General features: G+C 50.8%; 1 long non-coding RNA gene across 1 annotated transcript in view; it reads right to left on the reverse strand.

The window, feature by feature from the left end:
• The window catches only part of LOC309660672, a 32,531-nt gene extending 24,721 nt beyond the window's left edge, over window positions 1–7,810 (reverse strand). The window contains exons 1-2 of the long non-coding RNA XR_014263527.1: window positions 6,259–7,810; window positions 1,656–1,756 (exon numbers count right to left, since the gene is read on the reverse strand). This is a non-coding gene — a long non-coding RNA (uncharacterized lncRNA). The remainder of the gene's footprint in view (window positions 1–1,655; window positions 1,757–6,258) is intronic.
• Window positions 7,811–8,594: the final 784 nt, after the last annotated feature.

The following is an 8,594-nucleotide window of genomic DNA, read 5'->3' on the forward strand; positions in this document are numbered from 1 at the left end:
CATGAGAGTCTATAAAATACTCTGTCTCTGCTTCATCCACTAGCTTGTGTATTTTTGTCTTCTGGTTCATTCATCATTACACAAGTGTTTTCTGAGGATGGCACTGAGTTGGGACCGAGGGGCCTGCAACACATCTGACTCCATGATTTTGAAAGCTGGCGAGGGTGGGGACGGGGGAGGCACTTTGTCAGATGGCTCCAATCAAGGGAGGATAGTCGTGCCACCGGAGAGAGGCACAGGTGTGTGTCTGGGGTGTCAAGGTGTGAGAGGAGAGAAAGGAACACGTCTGCACAACTCGAGGGCTCACGTGCTCAGGGAAGGCTAGCAGGGTGGGTGGTCTGGACTGAGGGTAAACGCAGGATGAGAAAGGGCTAGAGTTCAGGCCAGGAGGTCTGCGGCTGGTGTGTGAAGGACTCTGAGGCTGTGCTAAGGTGCTAGTTCCTTCCCTGAGTCAGCCCAGATGTAGGTGGGGCCCTTGGGTGGCTTGGTAGAGCCTCAGTTTCCCCTGCTGTGAACTGGAAGCCATGAATGTTGCCGGTAAGGGACCTGTGTGAGCTGGGGGTGGAGGCTGGGGCGGGGGGGGGAGCGACGGCAGAACATGCTGAGCAGCTCCAGGGGAGGATGTGAAGGGAATGCAAATCACAGATATTTATAACTGCAGCAAACTGAGACTGCGGGCCGCCAAGCACTCCCTCTGGAAATCCTGAAAACCTGCTGCCGTGGGGCTGGGCCCAGATCCCAGCTGGTGGCAGACTTCTCTCTTCTCAGCTCCTGCCAGGCTGTTCCTCGTACAACAAACACTCAGCTGCCCGAGTAATTCCACCTACAGAGGAGGCAGCTCCACACCCTTCTGCCCTCCCCTTTCAGAGAAACGAGCTGAGTCCTAAACTCCCAGCTCGTGGCAAGTTCCTTTTTTCGTCCTCAGTGCCTGGCCAGGCAGCCCTGTCGCGGCTAGACCCCCGGAGCTGAGAAGCAGCTTGGGAAATAATCCGATTCCCACAAGTCGCCTAACACAGCCCCTCACTGATGGAGCAGCCGCCACGGCAGGCTTGCACCAGGCATCTGAGGATCCAATGGAGAGGCTGGGGCTGGGGCGTGGGGACCGAGGGAGAGACAGGGAGCAGAGTCCTAACGTCAGCAGAGGTTCCTATCAAAGAAAGGGAAAGATCACATTGGTTTCAACCTTTTCTTCTTTTTTTAAATACAAGTGAAACTTCTTTTTCAAATGTTATCTTTTATGGGACCCCACGTAGACAACCTGCCCATGTGACCCCCTCAGGTTCTTCAGAGGGATGCTAGAATAGTGCTTCTCAAACTTTAACGTGCATATGAATCCATAGTGGATCTGGTTAAAAGTCAGATTCTGATCTAGAGGTCTGTGGTGGGACCTGAAATTCTGCATTTCTTTTTTTTCTTTAATTCTGCATTTCTAACAATCTCCTGGTCGATGTCGATGCTGGTGATGCATGGACCACACTTTAAATAGCAACAGTCTAGAGCTCTAAGGATTGTTGTTCCCAAACCACTGATCTTTAGGATAGAGAGGTGATGAACCTCAACACTTCCCATCCCCGGAGAAATCAAACCAAGGCTCCTGGATTAACGTCTCCTTCTCTGGATGGAAGTCAGCCAAGGTTCTAGGATCACCTCCTTACCTCCCTCTGGCTGGAGGTGTTTGTCATCCCCACAAGGCAGGCTGGGAAAACCCCTAAGAGGCTTGGCCATGAGGAAGAGCTTTTATGATGTAGCCTTCACTCTAACAGGAAAGTACAAAAGGTTCAGGTTAATCCTATTCACAGACAGACAGAGCGACAGACAGAGAAACAGGGAGAAAGATCAAGCCAGTGTTCCCACCGGCTCTTGACAAGGACGGCCTGTGACAGCCACCTTCTCCCTGCCCTCTCCTCACCCCAGCCGATGAATGATGGAGGTCATCTCCCTCACTGTCTCCGTGCCTTGGGTTCATCCCCTTCAGGACTGAGATGCTCCCGCTGAGGTCAAGGGTATTTTTAGCTCATGTGGGTCCAGACTTGGCCAACCCTCCCTGGACATCAATCTTGGATTCTGCAAATGCCAGATCTCCTAATCCAGGAGGCATATGGGCAACAGGGAAATCTGAGTGCATTCGAAAATGCAGCACATGGCCTTTTGAGGATTTTGTCTACATGTTGTGTCTGATAAAAACAACAACAGTAACACCTAATGCTCAGAAAAGGCTTCAGCATTCACAGAGTACTTCCACCGGCATCACCTCATTTGATCTGCCCAAGAGGCTTATGGGAAAAACAACGCAAAAATGATTCTTCCTTGTTTTTATTGGAAGGGCCAGGGGACTGGCAAGATGACAGAGCTAGTTAGTGGCAAGCTTGGGTCTTCAGCCCCCAGGTCCAAGCTCAGTGCCCTTTACCATACCCCCTGGCCACCTCAAACTTTTGTTTTTCTCTTTAGCTTGGTTTTGTTTTTCCATTAAACTTTGCAAGAAGCAATATCGGCAGACCATCATGCTAAAAGCCTGGGATCATTGTGCCTTTAAGAAATGGAAGACTAGAGACATGAAGGAAAGAGGCAGCATATATCAGTCATGGTCCAAGGAGGAAGCAGAGGACACACTCAAAAGAGGGTGACCAAAGAGAGATTAATTAAAGGATAATTTATGAAGGTGTAGACAAGGTTAAGGAAAACCAGGAGATGATGATGCACCCTGAGGCTAAAAATACCTGGGAGCCGTTACCAGTCCTCGGGCTGAAAGGGCAAAGGGAGAGGCAGTTGCCAGAACCTCGTGGGCTAGACAGTTCTGGGGAGCTAGGAGAGGGCTGTCCAGATGGCTCTGTGGCCTTTGACAGATGCACGCAGCCATTGCCAACCTATGGCCCGCAGAGAAGGGGCTGGGGAAGAACCATCCTCCCTTCTCCCACCCTCTGCTCACCTAATCAGTGCTGAGCTGAATCCAACCAGAAGCCAGAGGGCAGAGGAAACTACTGACCTCCTGGAGAGGCCGAATGAGAAGGAAGGAGCATGGATGTGGAGGGTCAGAGAGAGAACACCCAGCCCACAGCTGCTGGCAGCTGCCATAGGCAAGAAATTGGTGGAGGGGGCACAGCACGGAGTCCGAGGGGCTGGGATTTGAGGAGGAAGCAGTAGCCCGATTCTCTCAGAGTAAAGTCACCCTAGAGCCCAGCTGCAGCTCTCTGGGAGCCAATCTGGCCCTAAGTCTCAGGGGAGCACAAGAAAAACCAGACCAAGAGCTCCCAAGAGATGCTACTAACCCCACAGGCAGGTTGGCCATCCTGACGGCTGGGTTTAAATGCCAGTGCCTTCGTCTTGCTTTGTGTAGCTCCAGACAATTCATTTAATCTCTCTGAGTCTCTGTGTCCTTGTCTGTGAAATGAGTGTAATAATAATAACCTCTGTGCTGCCTGTCTCAGCATGGGCCAGCACTTTACACGTTGGGGAGCCACGTAAGTAAGAAGGCCACATAAGGAAGCCATGTAAGAATGCAGTTTAAACAGCCAAACCGCCTAAACCTCACTTGCTCTCTGTAAAACAAGCCCCTAATACTAGATTTGAGGAAGGTTCAATCCAAGGGAGCCCTAGAATCATCTCATCAACCTTCTCTCATATGAAAAGAAGACACTGAGAAAGAAGCCCCACAGTGGCAGAGCTGGAGCCACACAGGTCTCCTCTCACAGGCCCACGGTGCCCCTCCAACCTGCCCTTGCACCTGGCAGTCAAATGAGATAAAGGACAACAAAGTGTTTTGTCCATTGTACTGATAGTTGTTATCACTGTGATTAATAACCATCTGCCCCCCACAACCCTCTCCAGGGCTGAAAAGTCCCATCAGTAACTATGTCTTCAAGGGCCTGGTGAAATGGGAATATTTTACCAGGGCAAAGCACATGAATACCCAAGTGCACATCAGCAGGTGTGTTCATTGCAGTAGCTAAGGATAAATGTCGCTTAGCAGAGGACAGGATCCTGAAGACACAGACACAAGACAGGTAAGTTGTGATGGACAGTAGGTGTCTGGGAAGAACGGGGCTTGATATGCTCCCTGTGCAGGAAGGAAAGCTGGGGTGGGGTCATAAGAGGGCTTAGTCCCAACCCCAACTGGGTAGAGAAGGAATTAGATAGAGGAGGCAAGCCCAGCCCAGAGAGGCTGAAGGGCTTGCCAAGGCCTCCCTGAGGGCTGGCAGACCTGGGCTTCACCCTCAAGGCCCTTCTTTAGCAGCCAGACCCTATGGGGCAGACATTCCCATACATGAACTCCTCAGTGGAGAGTTTGTTCGTTACAAGGGGATCACATGTTACACTGCAGCTTTTCATCTGAAAGCCCAAATCTTAACTCTTCGTGAACATCTTCAGGTTTCAGACTGTCTGGACCAGCTCACACTCCGCTGAGCTAGTTCCATTCTGCTTCTCTCATACTTCCCATCACTTCAACTGCTCCTCGGCTCTGCCAGGCTCAGTGATTCTTCCTTACATTCATTCAACAAATATTCACTGATACTACAGATCAAGCATGGTGCTTATCACTAGGACTGCAGTGATGGAGCCCTGCCCACACAGAGCTGACCGTCCAGGGGAGGTTGATGGAAGCTGCCAAACTCCATGGGCACAAAGGCATGAGCAAAGACAGGCTCCTGGAAGGGCCATCTTCATCACAAGTATCCTAAATAGGTTTGTTTGTAACCCATCCAGAGACCCACCCCTCTCTATAAAGGCAAGGGCAGTAGAGCATCATGTCTGAGAATGTGGGAGATATAGCTAGACACGCTAGGAACAATTCCCAGTCCACTGCTTAGTGTATGACCCTGGGTACGTTCCTTCACCTCTCGGAGCCTCCTTTTCCTCCTCTGGGTTATAGCAATAATCATAGTGCATCCCTCACGGCACCGCTATAAGAATTAGAAAGGGTAATACATGTCAAGCTCTGAGAACTGTTCTCAGCGTGCCAACGACTCAAGAAATTGTCACTGTTATCATAGGTAAACTGAGGCCAAGGTGGGACTTGATTTGTCTAACACCTCTTACCTAGCTAGGGGCAGATCCAGGGTTGGAACTTAGATGTCCAAACACCAGGCCAGTGTTCTTTCCACTCTACCTACTACCTTCCCACTGGGGAATCCACAATGTGAATTTAGCTATATCCCATTTGAATGTTTAAACAAACTGGGAAATTTGAGATTGTATTACCATACAGAGCCTTTCTCATTTGGGCCACTAGAAAGGTCATATTTCTTCCACTCAAGTAACCCCACTGCCAACAACCAATCACCTGCCGCGCTGTCCTTGCTAAGGAAACCGAAGCCTCTGGTCTACCTCCACCGCCAGCGCTCAGGACTAAGTGTTTCCTCCCGGCCTTATCTCACTGAATCACTGTACCCCTGCAGCCCAAATCGTAGTTACTTCCGCATCTCACTTCTTTGCTTAGATTGAGTGCTGTTTTCACAATCTCATTGGCTAGAGCTTTGCAAAGAGGTGCAGAATCTGCGAGTCCCTGATGTGAAGATCTGGGGCCCTGCAATGGGCCAGCAGATCCACTGAGTCACAGCCAGGCTGGTGGCCAGCCAATGCCAGAACTCAGTGAAATGCACACATACGGGGTATTTGTGTCACACCAAAGCATATTTCACAGCCCACTGAAAACTCACAGCCTGAGACCTAACCACTTACTGATTCCACTGAATCACAAAGTGTTAGAGCTTGGTGCAACTTTAGAAATGATTTGCTCTGATCTCCTTTTTTTGTAGGAGTGCTAGAGACTTAGAGTGGAAATTAGAATAAAGACTAACAGAGCTCAGGGGTTCAGAGTTTGGACCCTGTAGCTGAACTGCCCGGGCTCAATCCTGATTCTACCAATTACTGTGAGACCTTGACCAAGTTATTTCATGCCTCTGTGCCTCAGTTTCCTCATCATTAAGAGAGGGTAAAGGTAGACACGTTACAGGACGTTATGCGAATTGAATAAGTTAATAACTTACAAAGTGCTTAGAATAATGCCTGGCACGTAAGCACCATGTGTTTATAAAGCAAACTGGGAAGACAGGCGACTGTATGAGGGGCAATGAGTCACATACCCACTCTGGACACTCACAGATTGGATTAACTTGCCTCTAGGGGCCCCTTTCTCTTGCTGTCATGTTGACTGCGTTCCTTGTTGGGACAGTGAGGCCTGGAAATCCCACCCTGGGCTGCTCTGAGATGTCAAAACAGCTCTTTGGTAGGAAGAGCATGACCACGGGTGGCTACACTCACCTGGCCGAGGCAAAAAACTCTGCAGCTTTCACTCTTGCCTTCTTGGCCACAGTCGCTGCAGGAGGTTCCTCGGGTGCGTGGAGATGGAGTTTGCGCACCGGCTTCCATCCGATTTCGCGGTTCGCAGTCACGGACACCCTCCCTCCTCCACCTGCCCCCCCTCTGTCGCTCTCTGACCCCCCCTCCTCCTTGATCTCTTGAAGGCGGCTGAGGACTCACAGAACCCTCTCTTTGGCTCCACCCAGGTATTCTCCTTGGGACCCTGATTCCGTTAAAAGAGCTCTGTGATTCATTTGGTTCTGCTGCTTTGGGGTTTTGAGAGTGGGGAGAAGAGAGTGATGGAAAAGGTAAAAGTCGGACATGTACAGAGGGTTCTGATTCAGAGGATGCACCGCTCACTGAGGATGAGGAAAGGGTGCCAGCCACCTCGCTGGGGCCTCACGTGAGACTGGAGTGACAGGAAGGCCCCCCAGGCTCCTGTGGATCCTCAGCAGAGTGAGGCCGCCCTCACACGCTTCTCTGCGTGCTGTGCCGTTGATGCTGAGAGCAGCGGGATGGGTGGAGAGGGGTTCGGACTCAGGTCGCTCCTCTCCTCCCCCGCCCCCTCTCCTCCCGCCCCTGCCACCCTAAGTCCTCATCCCTGTATCCTTACACCCAGGTCTCTCAGCTCAGTCCCCTCATCTTCAGTCCTCCTGCGGTCCCCCTGCTCTCCCCGCTAAATGACCACTCCAAGTGCCAGCTTCTCATTAGGCCAAGTCCTGCTCACACACCCCCAGTCTCCCTGCAGCTGCCAGAACAAAGTCAAACTCCTCACTAGCCCTCAAGTCCCACTGACCTTAACACCCGCAGCTCCCCATCAAATTATGCTGTACTTTCCCACTCCAAGCTGTCATTCTTTATTCTCCACTAGGAATACCTCACACTATACCTCCGTGGAAAACATGGGCTCTAATCATTTACCCACAGATTGGCCTTGGGAAACTTACTTAACCTCTCTGAGCCTCATGTTAAGAGGGAAGGGCTTTCGTGAAGAGGAACTCAGATAAGACACAGGGCTTGGCTTAGCACAACACCTAGAACATAGTAAGAGTCGAACAAAAGTTAGCTATAATCATAAACGTAATCATAATGACGTTGATGATTGGTCTATCTTAAGTCATTTGTTCCACACAGCCTTCTATGATCTCCAACCGAGTACCAGTTCTCCTTCTTTTGAAGTGTCCCTGTACGATGGCTGTCCCCATGTTCTACATGGTTTTATAGTGATTTTCCAGTTATCCTGTCTCCCGCCTTGGAAGCAGAAACTGACCTACCTCTGAATCCTTTGTCTCATCTAAAAATGGATTCTAGCATTTCATAGGTGCTCAGTAAAGGTTTCTCTTATTCGACTGTTCCCCTGGACCCTGGACAGAAGGCCGGAGAAAGTTGTTGGTCATCCTGAGCTGCTTGGGAGTAATGGGTCCCTCTTTAGAAATGAGACAGAGCCGCTCAATACTGGACTCTGCCTGCATGGATACAGCACAGGCTGGGCAGCCAAAGGGACCAACAGGTCAGCTCATGCCCCAACGTTATACTTCCCAAAGCCTGGACCAGTGCTGCTCCTGGTGACCAGAAAGAATAGGGGAAGTGAGTACGAGAGAGAAAGTGCTGCACTTATGACTGAGACTCTGCTTGGGAAATGGGACAAGGGGCAGGGAAGAGGTCCTATTTCCTAAGACTTGAGGAAGGAGAATGGGAGTGGGAGGGAAACTATCTGTGGCTTATGCTCTTCCAAGCTCAAAGCGAGATGCTGTCCTTGTACGTGGAATCTGTTAGGAAGGTTCTCCTCCTGGATACATGGAGCTCCACAGCTCACTGCAGGTGAACTAGGAGGGATCCCAGCTTTCTGATTCATCTGAATTGCCAGACTTGGTTGGCAACCGCACAGTTGCCTCTGCCCCAAGCTGACCTCATTTGAAATTCCCCATGTTGCCGCCGTGGCCAGAGCTAAAGCCTGGTCACAGAACTCAGTGGCTCTGGGCCGTAGGTCAGTTCACTCACAGTAGCTGCTGTGCCCTCTGAATCCCAATCTGAAGAGACAGGCTGTCCTGTCCCCCACCTCCCAGGAGTCTAGATTTGAAAGGCGCCCCAGGGATCATGCAGCCTAGTCTAACTCTGGCCCTAAGAGGAAGGGTCACACCACCGGGCAGGGATGGAGCCAAGGCTGGAATGTAGAGCTCTGGCCCCGAGTCCAGTGCACTTTCCACTCACCCAAGAAGCCCCCACTGGCTGTTCAATCCAAGGACATAACCCGCGGAGAAAGGAGGAGATTGTGAAATGCTTCCACTAGAAGCCCA

This window comes from Balaenoptera physalus (genome assembly GCF_965194825.1).
Source record: "Balaenoptera physalus genome assembly, chromosome: 4".
Taxonomy (NCBI): Eukaryota; Metazoa; Chordata; class Mammalia; order Artiodactyla; family Balaenopteridae; genus Balaenoptera; species Balaenoptera physalus.